This window comes from Triticum aestivum, chromosome 3D (assembly GCF_018294505.1).
Source record: "Triticum aestivum cultivar Chinese Spring chromosome 3D, IWGSC CS RefSeq v2.1, whole genome shotgun sequence".
Classification (NCBI taxonomy): domain Eukaryota; kingdom Viridiplantae; phylum Streptophyta; class Magnoliopsida; order Poales; family Poaceae; genus Triticum; species Triticum aestivum.
This window is the reverse complement of record NC_057802.1, coordinates 533,540,840-533,553,547: the sequence shown is the minus strand read 5'-3', so window position 1 is coordinate 533,553,547 and position 12,708 is coordinate 533,540,840.

Sequence of the window (12,708 nt, the reverse complement as noted above, 5' to 3'; positions counted from 1 at the left end):
CACCGGGGTACATAGTGACGTGTTCGTGTACGAACGGAAAGCCAATTAGCTTTGTAACAAGCAAAGCTTTAATTTATCAATAATGAAGTTGTGGACTGCAGATCTATTCTTCCTAGCCCAGGTAGGATAAGAGGGTGCCCAAGCCCAAGGTTTAAATTGTTAGAGTCCATATTAGGAGCAAGGAAAATATTCTTAATTTGATTACGAGAAATTTGATCGGTATATTTACTAAAGAGGATGGAACATTTATTCCAATTTGGTGCTTTGCCGAGAAATATCACCAGAAATATAATGATATGCGCAAAAATGGAGGCCTCATTATTATCTGCCCTACCGCAAACAATCAAGTAATTCACAAACATCGGAAAATGAAGGGGGTGGGGGCAGAGGGCAAGTTGGATACCTTCGAAATGATTAGAATTAAAGGCTTCTTGTAGACAAAGTGACAGTTCATTGACAACAAGAGTGAAAAGATAAGGCGACAATGAACAACCTTGTCGGATACCTTCGAGTGCCCCGAAAGCAGTGAAAAGGTTGGGCATTAATGTTAGCGGCAAAGGAGACATACGTCATGCATTTGAAAATTAAGTTTATGAAATGACAATGCAACCCTTTAGAGTACATGTGAGTCGGCCACATCTCCACCAGCACATCAACGTACTTCCATGCCATTCCCAATGGTCTCCATAGGCGTTGCACCATTGCAGTGCTTTGGGATGGACCTAGGTTGCTCCATGACAAGGTTGAGATCCAAACTCATGTCAACGACTTCTACAAAGATTACTTCTAGAGAAAACCTAGGGGAGGGGTGGGGTTGCACCCAGACACATGGACTGGCGCCGACAAGGTGTTGGAAGCCGAGAATGCCCTCATCCTCCTCCCTTACACGAAAAATGATGTTGAAGCTGCTATCTTGTCCATGCGGCCGGATTCGGCACCTGGTCCGATGGTTTGCATGCACGATTCTTTTTGGAATTTTGGAGTGCCATCAAAGGGGTGGTGATGGACATTTTCTAGGATTTCTATGTCGTGAGTGCTTGACGCCTCACGCTTGAACTATCATGTTGTGACGTTAATCCCAAAGGTAGTGGGAGCGAAGGATTTCCCATAGTTCAGGTCGAGCACGGTTATTACGTGATCTTTCATATCCTAGCTAAGGAGCATGCCATTAGATGGCTCCTATTATGGCTAGGATTATCCATCTGAACCAATCGACCTTTATCCAAGGCCGGTTCATTAAGAATATTGTGGATGCATTTTTTTGTACTTTTAGGCAAGTTCAATCACTTTTTTAAAATGTAGCAGGTTCAATCACTGAGCTACCTGCTTGTGTGTGCTTGTCTGTGCGCGCGCTGGGGGGGGGGGGTTCAAACGTAGAATAACTGACTAGCGAGAAAGACATAGAAAAGTTATTGCTCTATTGCTAGGAGAACGTCCCTCGCTCCTCCTTCAGTTATATGTTCACTCTTCATCCGTTTGTATGGGTGATGTATATCCTAACCCAAGCAAGATAAAAAAATTAGGCGCACCACGCCGCCACTTCTCCTCTATCGGTAGGTTGCCACCTTCTTCTCGTCTGTCGGGCCTGCCAGTGCTGGGGGGTGGGGGGCTCGGTCAACCTAACGGAGATGTAGTTTCCTCCGATTTGCTAGTTTTAGGTAGGATTTTGATGTCCGTTAGTTGGGCCCTTTTACCGGTGATGGCAAGATCACACAATAAAGTGCTTCCGTGGTGCGCCATTGATGGTGGCAGACGTTTGTCCGACGAATACTTCTTCCTCGAGCATAGAGATAATGTAAATTGCTCACAAGCATGGATTCATGTCATCCATTCTGTATGGTAAGTCTAGGGTTTGCACGATTTGTTAGGGTGGCGGTGAGCGGTGGTTCTGTTCCCAATTGAATCCTCCAGCCTCATCTTTATTGGTGTGAGGCCTACGAGATTTAGTGGAGGTCGCATTTTTGGATCTGCGGCTTTTCCGGCTTTGATGACTTCTCTGCATGACAACGATTTGACAAGACCATGACCTAGATGACTTCATGTTGAATTTTGTAGTCCACTCGTATAGTCGTGTCATGCCTCCCTTAATACAATAAAAAATTGGAAGAAAATTGGAGTCATTTTCTTGTAAAGAAAGTTCAGCCACCTCATATATATAAGAGATGTGATGGCCGATTAAGCAACGCCCAATCAATCAATCTACCACTTTTACCTTGATATTTTTATCTCTCCTTTGTTATATTCTTCCCCGTTCTTCTTTGTCCTTCATGTTCGGTGGCAGCGATCCACGAGACCCTAGGGGCGTTCAGGTCGACCAAGGGCATCCCATAGCAAGTGCTCCCTGATGGGGTCCCTCCAAGACGTGTGGGGTTTCGGGTCCCCAAAAAATCTCGTCGGCGTGTCTTGCGTATCCGGCGAGACTCCTTTGGCAACATTGGCTTGCTTATCACACTCGACGCCGGGGTACACAGTGACATGTTCGTGTGCAAATAGAAAGCCAATTAGCTTTGTAACAAGTAAGCTTAGCTTTAATTTATCAATAATGAAGTTGTGGACTGCAGATCTATTCTTCCCAGCCCAGGTAGGATGAGAGGGTGCCCAAGCCTGAGGTGTAAATTGTTAGATGCCATATTAGGAGCAAGGGAAATATTCTTAATTTGATTACGAGAATTTTGATTGCTGCGTTTACTAAAGAGGATGGAAGATTTACTCCAATTTGGTGTTTGCCCAGAAATATCACAAGAAATATAATGATATGCGCAAAAACGAAGGCATCATTATTATCCGCCCTACCGCAAACAATCAAGTAATTCACAAACATCGACGAATGTTGGGGACAAGAGGGCCAGTTGGATACCTTCCAAACAATTAGAATTAAATGCTTCTTGTAGACAAAGTGACAGTGCACTGACAACAAGAGTGAAAAGATACAACGATAACGGACAATCTTGTCGGATACCTTCGAGTGCCCCAAAACCAGTGAAAAGGTTGGGCATTAATGTTAACGGCAAAGGAGACATACGTCATGGATTTAAAAATTAAGTTTATGAAATGACAATGAAACCCTTTACAGTCCAGGTCAGCCGCCACGCCTCTGCCAGTACATCAGTGTATTTTCGTGCCATTGCCAATGGTCTCCATAGGCGTTGCACCATTTTAGTTCTTTGGGATGGACCTAGGTTGCTCCATGACAAGGTTGAGACAACTTTTACAAAGATCTATTCCAGTGACAACCTAGGGGAGGGGTGGGGCTGCAGCCGGACACGTGGACTGGGGACGACAAGGTGTCAGAAGCAGAGAATGCCCTCCTCCTCCCGTACATGAAAAATGATGTTGAAGCCACTATCTTGTCCATGCGTCTGGATTCGGTGCCTGGTCCCGATGGTTTGCATGTATGATTCTTTTTGAAATTTTGGAGTGCCATCAAAGGGGTGATGATGGACATTTTCCAAGATTTCTATGTCGGGGTGCTTGATGCCTCACGTTTGAACTATGGTGTCGTAGCGTTAATCCCGAAGGTAGTTGGAGTGACGGTATCTGATAGTTCAGGCCGATCATGGTTATTATCATGATCTTTCATATCCTAGCTAAGGCACATGCCATTAGGGTGGCTCCTATTATGGCTAGGATTATCCATCCAAACCAATCAACCTTTTATCCGCCCTACTTCAAACAATCAAGTAATTCACAAAACATCGAGAAATGTATGGGGGGGCAGGATACCTTGCAAACGATTAGAATTAAAGGCTTCTTGTAGAGAAAGTGACAGTTCATTGACAACAAGGGTGACAAGATACGGCGATAACGAATAACATTGTTGGATACCTTTGAGTGCCTCGAAAGCGGTGAAAAGGTTGGCATTAATGTTAACAACAAAGGAGACACACTTCATGCATTTGAAAATTAGGTGTATGAAATGACAGTGCAACCCTATACAGTCCAGGTCAGCCTGCCACGACTCCTATAGTACATCAGCGTATTTCCATGCCATTGCCAATCACTAGTAGAAAAAGGGGCTTTTACCCCGGTTGGTAAGGGCCTTTTGTCCCAGTTTTTGAACTGGGACTAAAGGGTCGTTACTAAAGCCCTAAGCCTTTAGTCCCGGTTCTTACACGAACCGGGACAGAAGGTCCTCCACGTGGCCGCTGCTGCCAGCCCAGGCAGGGGGGCCTTTGGTCCCGGTTGGTGCCACTAACCGGGACCAATAGGCAGGGCCTTTTGTCCCGGTTGATGTCACCAACCGGGACCAATAGGCATCCACGCGTCAGCATTTCAGGGGCTGGGGTTTTTGTTTTTTTTAAAGGGGGGGGGGGGTTGGGGGGTTTTGGGGGGTTAATTTAGGTGTTTCATATATTGTGTTAGCTAGCTAATTAATAGAGAGAAGTGTCCTCTCTTATCTCTGTGCTTGGTCGACGCTACGTACTATATATGTATGGAGAGGACTAGACACGCTAGCTAGTAAGCAAATGAAGGAAACAGAGGATCGTCATGAACATATGCATACAGAGAGAAGTGATATCGACCACCTCTCCTTCTCCGAGAGATTGGTCGAACAACAAGTTCTCGTATATCTATTTGACACTACCGGCTACATATATACTATAATTATCTCTTACAATATAATCTCCTAATTAAATTGTAGGAACACAGGGTCCACATAGTATTCTCCGTTTTCAGCGATCACGTGGTCAAGGAAGAATGCCGCCAATTCCTCTTGAATTCCTCGCATACGATCTGGTGCTAGGAGTTCATCCCGCTTCCGAAACATCTAATTTGAAGAAGGGGGTCAATACATATATATATATATATATATATATGAATAAATGAAACTCAACACAAATGATGGTAATAAAATAAAATTGTGAATATTATTGCTTACGCACTTCATATTGTTCTTCAGTGTAGCCCCTCTCACAGGTCGTGTAGCGGATGGACTCGGAAACGTAGTATCCACAGTAATTATTCCCGGGTTCCTGCCACAACCACTTTACAAGAAATAGAGGTCAATCAAACTGATAAGCAAGCATGCTAAATGGTATTGATGAAACTAGCGCTTGAATCACTAGGAGATGCGCGGAACATGCTACTATAGTACTTACTTTCGGGTGTTTAAATTGCAGCTTCTTCGGCAGTCCCGGAGCTTTTGTGGTGAATTTTCTCCAAACCCTGCCAGACAAAGAAAACAATTACTTGATATCAGGAAATGAACAAAGTTACTGATATGGTGGATAATGATCGATTTAACTTACTTCTCGAGCATTTGAGTCATGTTCGCATAGTCCTGGGGATCTTTTCGTCTCGAGTCTAAGACGGTTACTACTCCCTGCTCAAGCTTAATCTCTAGGAGAATATAGTGGAAGCTGCGCATGCATGCATGCATAAGTCATCAATTACATTACCATAACCTGGACTAATAAGGGAAACCGAATATGCACAAGACAGTAACACTCACTTGAAGTTGTAAGGAAAGAGTATTATATCTTTGTTTTGATTTAATACCAACGATCGTAGCAAGTTGGCCTCGGCTTCTTTGGCATGTTTTTCAACCGTATATGCATCTATGAGATTTGTGTTAATGAACCCAATATCACTGATTTGTCTTTTCTTCAATTCGGCGATCTTCAATCTGCATAATATAGTGAGGATAATTATAAATACATGCAATGAAAGAGCTGACCTATATAGAGAGACTTAATGACAGAAGTAGTACTACTTACAGACAGTAGCAAGTGATCGTTGATTTATCGAGGGCCTTTTGATTGAAAAACTGGAAGAACTCCTCAAATGGAACATTCAGCAGTTCAATTCCAACGAGGTCATGCTCCGGTTTAACTCTCAGCGTCAAAGTATTCATCCCATCAGACTCTCTGCAGGTTTTCATGTACCAATTATGTAATCTTCACATCATCGTTGTTAGAGATCTTTCATCTTTGACGAGAGGCTTCCCGTAATGGTATTTGTGTTCGTCCACCTCCATGATTTCATAATGTACATCGTCGGGCAGGTAATCTCCAAGATTGCTATAACCGGCCACCATCCTCGGATCATTAGCGACGATGTCTTTAGACACCTTGAGCGGGGGGCACGATTGGTTCGCTTGTTCGCCGAGCTGGGCAAAAAATTTCCCAGCTCGTCGTTCTTTTAACCTTTGATCACTGACAGTACTTCCCAACCGCTCCGCTTCGACAAATGTCTTTGCAATAATGCGCTCATAGTTGCCTTTCGGCGGAGACTTTGGTGGTTTTGTCAGGGCATCTAGAGTGCGCTTCGCTTTCACCGGATCTACCTTCTCCTCCGGAGGTGGATGTTTCTTTGCTTTCACCCCTTCAAAGAAGTTCATCACTTCGGCGTTCTCCTCCTCGGTCCTCTCGTATGGTAACTTCTCTGGAGTCTTCAGAGAAGGACCGAATCTGTATTGCCTCCTGCCTCTGGCAGCTGTACTGCTAGACGCCGGCAGAGCAGACGGAGCGGCTGCGGCTGTCTTCTTTCCTTGCTTACGAGGCGGAGGAGAAGGACTACGACACGCCGGAGCAGCCAGAGCAGCGGCGGGTCTCTTCCGCCCTTGCTGACGAGGCGAAGAAGGAGAAGGATGGCTGCTCTGGCATGCCGGCGCAGGCGGAGAAGGAGGCGGAGTGCCGCCACGCGCCGGAGAAGGAGGCAGAGTGCCCTGATCACTCGTCGGAGGAGGAGGCGGAGGAGGAGGCGAAGTGCCACCACACGCCGGAGAAGGAGGCTGAGTGCCCTGATCACTCGCCGGAGGAGGAGGCGGCGGCGGAGTGCCCTTACTCGCCGGAGGCGTCCAGTTCGGAAGGTTAATGAGCTCCTTCCGCCATAGGCACGGAGTCTTCAGAGCTAAACCCAGCCAAGTCTCCCCTTCACCGGTAGGGTGGTCAAGCTGGAAATCCTCAAACCCCTCCGTTATTTCATCCACCATCACCCTAGCATATCATTCTGGAATCGGCCGGCAGTGGTAGGTTGCACCGGGTTCAGGAGGTAAAACAGAGCCAACAGCCGCCTTGACTTTGAAGTTCTGCCATTCCGCCATAAGGTGGCAATGTTGAGACTCCGTGATAGCATCCACGGGGTAGCTAGCAGGAGTCGTCAAGACATGCTCCGGCTGAAGCAGCTCGGTGGAAGCCACGCTGCTTCTCCGCTGAGATGGCGGGGTAGCTTCGGGGGTAGTTTCGGCATGTCGATTGCCGTCTCGTTCCTCTAGCGCTTGAACCCTTTCGTGCAGCTTCTGAATTTGGGTCTGCTCCATTTTTTTCCTCCTCTCCTGGCTTTTGTAACCGCCTGCGTCCGGAAAACCAGCCTTCCACGGAACAGAGCCTGGCGTGCCTCGTGTCCGTCCATGGTGCTCAGGATTCCCAAGGGCCATTGTGAGCTCGTCGTTCTCTCTGTCTGGAACGAAAGTCCCTTCCTGTGCTGCATCGATATATTGCTGAATCTTCTTGACTGGTATTCTCAAAAGCTCGTTCGTCCAAACGCACCTCCCTGATACAGGGTCCAAGGTTCCGCCAGCCCCGAAGAACCAAGTCCGGCAACGGTCTGTCCAGTTCATTGTCTGTGGTTCGATCCCTTTTTCAAGCAGATCATTCTCAGCCTTGGCCCACTTAGGTCGGGCTTTGAGGTAGCCACCTGACCCCGTGCGATGGTGAAGCTTCTTCTTCGCAGCATTCTTCTTGTTTGTCACTGACATCTTCTTACTCTTTTCCGATGTCTTGTGGGCCACAAATGCGGGCCAATGATCTCTGATCTTCTCATACCGGCCGATGAATTCTGGTGTCTCTTCTTTGTCGACAAACGTTTTCAGCTCATTCTTCCACCTCCTGAATAGGTCTGCCATCTTCTTAAGAGCATGAGACTTGATTAATTGCTCTTTAACTGGCTTCTCCGGATCCTCCTCTGGCGGTAGGGTGAAATTTGCCTTGAGCTTAGTCCAAAGATCATCTTTCTGCATATCATTGACATAAGACACCTCAGGGTCTTCCTTCTTAGGCTTATACCATTCGTGGATGCTGATCGGGATCTTGTCCCTAACTAGAACCCCGCACTGAGCAGCAAATGCATCCTTTGTCCGGATGGGTTCAATCGGTTGGCCGTCGCGCGCGATTGCTGTGATCTCAAACCTTTCATCCGAGCGCAACTTTCTCTTCGGGCCTCGTCTCTTTACCGAAGTTGTGCTCGATCCGGAGGGCTAGAAAAAACAAGAAAGACGAGTGTTAGTTAATATGTGTACATACGAAAACAATGAATGCATCAATTAGCTAGTCAGCGCAGGCTTAACTAATATATTTACCTGGCCGAACTCTGTTCGGTCACCGGAGCCGTCACCACGGGCTCCTTCTTGCACCAGCATTGGGTCACCGGAGCCATCATAATCATGTCTTTCCTCCTCCACTCTTCGATCACCGTAGCCTGCTTCTTCACCCTGTTCTTCCAGACCATCATTGTCGTTAAGATACGACAAGATATCACCTCCGGCTAAGATTATGTCCCCCAACACCTCTTCTGCTTGCTCATCTCGTCCGTGCTCCATTGTTTCTGCAAATATTACAACATGGCAATTATTACACAAACATGACAGCAGGTGGATATATTAGTGCAAACGTAGACCTAGCTTATTCCGGGTTTGGGGTGGCCTCGGCAATGCTTCAAGGGTAGGGGCGCGGCAGGAGGGGGTAGGAGACCGACATCGTTTTTTTCTAGGGTTTGGGTGTCCTTGAGAGTTTTGGTCGAGCGAGAGGGCTGGGGGGTGCTCCCGTGGTATAAGTTATCACGGTCGAGAGGGGTTATAAATATCGACCATCCATCATGTCGAAGTTATCTGGGAGGTAGTTATATATCGACAACGACGACATACATACATGGGAAAATAATATTATCGGGGAGGGGGTATATCGACCCCCCCCCCACGTGTTGAAGTTATCGGGAGGGGGTTATATCGACAACGACGACGTACGTACATGGGAAAATAATATTATCGGGGAGGGGGTATATCGACCCCCCCTCGTGTTGAAGTTATCGGGAGAGGGGTATATCGACGACGACAGACCCGATAAAACATAAGAAAACGAAGAAGAAATAAAAAGAGGAGAAGAAGAAAGGAATAGAGGAGAGAAGAAGAAAAAATAGAATTTTTTCTATTTTTTCTTCTTCTCTTCTATTCCTTTCTTCTTCTCCTCTTCTTTTTCTTCTTTTTTCCTCTTCTTATTTATTTCTCCTCTTCTTCCTCTCCACTTCTTCTGCTTTCTTCCTCTTCTTATTTTCCTTTTTCCTCTCATTCATAAAAAAATGTTCAAATAGAAAATTTCGACAAAAAGTAAAGGTTTTGCCTAATGCATTGTTCATATGAATATACAAACATTTGCATATTCTACAATAATTAATATCACCAAAAAAATCTATGAACACAAAAAAATCCGAACTTTTCTAAAAATCTGTCTTTTGCATATATACATGAACATATATATACACAGAGAACATATATACATTTTTATAAAAATGCAAAAAAAGATCTAAAAAAAGGACATATAAACAGATATACACACATACATATACTCATACATATACATATAATCAGGAAAAAAACATCATATATATGTGCAGAAAAAAATCGGGAGGAAGGGGGCACTGCCGGCCCTGACCAAGGCGACGGCGGCGCGTCGGGGCAGGGGCAGAGGCGGCGGCGGCGTGGTCGGGGCAGGGGCAGAGGCGACGGCGGCGTGGTCGGGGCAGGGCGAGGCAGAGGCGCCGGTGGCGTGGTCGGGGCAGCTGGGGCGACGACGACGTGGTCGGGGCAGGGGCGTGCGGCGTGGTCGGGGCGGGCCGCCGGCGGCGTGCTCGGGGAAGGGGCGGCTGTGCGTCGACGAGGCAGTAGAGGGCGGCGACGGCGTCGACGGGGCGAGCTCGGGCAGCCTGGCGGCGTCGTCGGGGCGGGGGAACTAATGCAGAGATGAATCTGAAAAACGCTAAGTGCTTTCTTATATACTGAGAGCATTGGTCCCGGTTCGTGGCACCAACCGGGACCAATGCCCCCCTTTAGTCCCGGTTGGTGCCACCAACCGGGACCAAAGGCCTCTTTTCAGCAGCCCAACCGGTTGGTGGCACCAACCGGGACTAAAGGGCGGGCATTGGTCCCGGTTGGTGCCACGAACTGGGACCAAAGGGTGGCATTGGTCCCGGTTCGTGCCACCAACCGGGACCAATGGCCTTGCACAGCGGCGTGGTGGTGCGAGTTTAGTCCCACCTCGCTAGCTGAGAGAGAACCGCACCTGTTTATAAGGTGCGGTGCGCCTGAGCTGTCGAGCTCCTCTCTAAAGCAGGCTTACGGGGCTAACCTCTCTGTACATGCCTGTGGGCCTACTGGGCCTTCTGCGGGAATGAATCCTGGCCCATGGATGGGTTTCTAGTCGTATTCAGGCCGTGGTGGCCCAGTAGGTGGCATAATTTTTATTTTTTGCGTGTGTTTTTGTTTTCTTTTTTGCTTTATTTATTTTGTTTTGTTTCTACTTACAATAAAAAGCTTATTTATTTTATTTTATTTTGTTTCTAATTACTTATTTATTTTACTTTATGATAATTCTTTTTGCTATTAAAGTTTCTAACAAAAAAAGTTCTTTATGAAAATTATTTTTGCTTTCAATGATTTTGAACAGAAAATACTTCGATAATTTTAGTTGCATCAATTTTATATAATTTTACTTTCAATAATACTAGAGGTTGCTTATAATGTTTTGAACAGAAAATACTTTGATAATTTTAGTTTCATAAATTTTATTTATGTTCTTAAAGTTTATTTTATTTTGTTTCTAATTATATATTTTATTAAAGTTTATATTATTTTGTTTCTAATTACTTATTTATTTTATTTGTTATTTTTCATGCATTTACTGATTATTTTGAGCTATAACACCCTAAAATTGAAAAGCATTTCAAATGAACTCTAAAAAGGTTGAAAGTTGGCATGGTATCATCATTTCATCCACATAGCATGTGCAAGAAAGTTGAGAGGGTTACGGCAAAAACTGGATGCACTTCGTGTACAAAACGGACAATCTCTTTCGAAGTATCAGGATTTCATACGGAAACTCGTCTGTTACAAAGGGATTTCATTTTTTTTAAACTTATTTGAACTCCTGACTTTTTGTGTGTTCAAAATGCACCATTCAAAGCCACATCATCAATTTTCAACCCTTTCTGACTTCATTTGTTATTTTTCATGCATTTACTAATTATTTTGAGCTATAAGACCCTAAAATTGAAAAGCATTTCAAATGAACTCTGAAAAGGTTGAAAGTTGGCATGGTATCATCATTTCATCCACATAGCATGTGCAAGAAAGTTGAGAGGGTTACAGCAAAAACTAGATGCACTTCTTGTACAAAACGGACAATGGTATCATACTCGTCTGTTACAAAGTTGGCATGGTATCATCATAATAGTTGCGGGAGAAAGTCTTCACTTTTTCTTCGCTTGTGTCATTTGCTTATTGCGCCATAACCATGGATAATCTTCATCGTTTATCAGGATGCTTGGGTCAGCCTTGACTTTGAAGGGAGGAATTTCATGAAACTTTTCATAATCTTCAAACATGTCTGTCTTGCCCTCCACTCCCACAATGTCCCTTTTTCCTGAAAGAACTATGTGGCGCTTTGGCTCATCGTATGATGTATTCGCTTCCTTATCTTTTCTTTTTCTCGGTCTGGTAGTCATGTCCTTCACATAGATAACCTGTGCCACATCATTGGCTAGGACGAACGGTTCGTCAGTGTACCCAAGATTGTTCAGATCCACTGTTGTCATTCCGTATTGTGGGTCTACCTGTACCCCGCCTCCTGACAGATTGACCCATTTGCACTTAAACAAAGGGACCTTAAAATCATGTCCGTAGTCAAGTTCCCATATGTCCATTATGTAACCATAATATGTGTCCTTTCCCCTCTCGGTTGTTGCATCAAAGCGGACACCGCTGTTTTGGTTGGTGCTCTTTTGATCTTGGGCGATCGTGTAAAATGTATTCCCATTTATCTCGTATCCTTTGTAAGTCAATACAGTCGAAGATGGTGCCCTGGACAACGAGTACAACTCATCACAAACAGTGGTGTCACCTCTGAGACGTGTTTCCAACCAACTGCTGAAAGTCCTGATGTGTTCACATGTAATCCAGTCGTCACACTGCTCCGGGTGTTTGGAGCGCAGACTGTTCTTGTGTTCATCGACATACGGGGTCACCAAGGTAGAGTTCTGTAGAACTGTGTAGTGTGCTTGAGACCAAGAATATCCGTCCCTGCATATTATTGAGTCCCCTCCAAGCGTGCCTTTTCCAGTCAGTCTCCCCTCATACCGCGATTTAGGGAGACCTATCTTCTTAAGGCCAGGAATGAAGTCAACACAAAAACCAATGACATCCTCTGTTTGATGGCCCATGGAGATGCTTCCTTCTGGCCTAGCGCGGTTACGGACATATTTCTTTAGGACTCCCATGAACCTCTCAAAGGGGAACATATTGTGTAGAAATACGGGCCCCAGAATGACAATCTCGTCAACTAGATGAACTAGGACGTGCATCATGATATTGAAGAAGGATGGTGGGAACACCAGCTCGAAACTGACAAGACATTGCGCCACATCACTCCTTAGCCTTGGTATGATTTCTGGATCGATCACCTTCTGAGAGATTGCATTGAGGAATGCACATAGCTTCAC